The 1,587-nt window shown below is 43.7% G+C and overlaps 1 non-coding gene across 1 annotated transcript; it reads right to left on the bottom strand.

The window, feature by feature from the left end:
- Window positions 1-546: 546 nt before the first annotated feature.
- LOC116754858 lies at window positions 547-653 on the bottom strand. The gene has a single exon (XR_004350188.1). It is a non-coding gene; the product is annotated as a U6 spliceosomal RNA (small nuclear RNA).
- Between the last annotated feature and the right edge of the window lie 934 nt (window positions 654-1,587).

Raw genomic sequence — 1,587 nt, 5'->3', positions numbered from 1 at the left:
AACCTGAGAGGTTAAAGAGATCCTATTACGAAGCTGAATTTATGACTCTATGTCTTTATGTCCAACCCCAAGACTTTGGACCTAAAGCCCAAGCCTAGTTTACTATCCCATGTTGTCATCTCAGCAAGTGTTGCTTGAAAATAGCAGGCAACTAATTCCAGGGATATAGGTGGGAAGTAGTAAATAGAACGTGAGAGTCAGACATCAGATTGATTTGTTTAAAGCACAGGGGCCCTATCGAAAAATCATGGAAACTGTTGCTTCTTCTCATGTTTTGCCATAAGCATTACGTTCTCTCACTCTCTGCCTTCTTTCTGGGTTACCTCAGTAACCTCCATAAATTCAGTTGTCATCTGTGTACTGATGATTCCAAACCACATACCTCTAGTTCAGATTGCTTTCATGAGGCTCTGAACCATATCCGTCAGCTCCTAGACATCTTCTTGGATGCCTCTGTATATAGGCTACTTAACCTGATGGGGAAGCTTAAGAGTCTCCATATATATATAAACACTCAAAAAATGCCGTTTCTTTATTATTAATATCAAAAATATGGAATGCTTCACGAATTTGCGTGTCCTCCTTGTGCAGGGGCCATGCTAATCTTCTCTGTATCGTTCCAATTTTAGTATATGTGCTGCCGAAGCAAGCACTCCACGTATTTTTAAAGCCTATCACATTTAAAAAATTAGACTAGATCAGTGTGTTCCTGAGGAAATTATTGGGACGGATGATGCAAGTTACAGAAGTCAGTTTTGTTTGTATATAGACACTTAATATGTTACTAAAATCCCACCCTAATTTTTCCCAGCATAATTTTCAGGACATCTCATGTTCAGCTATGTGGTCTAATCACATCTAACTACTTATCTTCCCTGACCACGCCCACACGTCTATGTTCCAATGCTCCTGCCATGTTGTCTACATAGTTGATACACCGCTCACCCTCATTCTATCAGTCAGGTTCCAGCAGAAAAATGGAAACTGCACTAAGGTGTCGCAGTAGAGGGATTTAGTATAGAGATCAGCTTACACATGCTCTGAAGGCCTAAAAAAGCACCAAGAGGATACTGAGGTCATCCAGAAATGATAACTGCAGAGACGGCTCCAACTAGGTCTAAGGGAAAAAAAAGGCAGAGATTGGGAGTATTAGAGCCAAGGAGCTTCAGGGAGAGATTATCATAGAGTTGGTGCTCAGACCTCTGGGGAGGGGGGCCACCTGGCTGCTGCCGGAACTGCAGGAACTGAGACATGGAGCCTGTGGAGCCAGAGCTCGGAACCCTGGGGAGAAGATACCAAGCAGCTTCTGGTGGTGCCTCTACGGGATAGGATGTGGTTGGTGCTCAAGTCCTGTTAGAAACAGGAGGTTGGAACTTATGCTTACTCAGCTTGCATTCCAAACGTCAGTCTGTCAGAAACCAGTGCCTGATGTGGAAGCCCTACACAGTCGGTACATTTTCTATCCCTGTCTCCCTCCTGTGCGTTCTATTCTACCCACCGCTGCCAAAATGTCCTCCCTGACACCACCACAGTAAACATAATCTCTGTATTCTCAAATCCCTATCATCATTCCTTGCTGACTACTGT

This window comes from Phocoena sinus, chromosome 5, assembly GCF_008692025.1.
Source record: "Phocoena sinus isolate mPhoSin1 chromosome 5, mPhoSin1.pri, whole genome shotgun sequence".
Classification (NCBI taxonomy): Eukaryota; Metazoa; Chordata; class Mammalia; order Artiodactyla; family Phocoenidae; genus Phocoena; species Phocoena sinus.
This window is presented reverse-complemented; position numbering and strand designations above follow the sequence as displayed.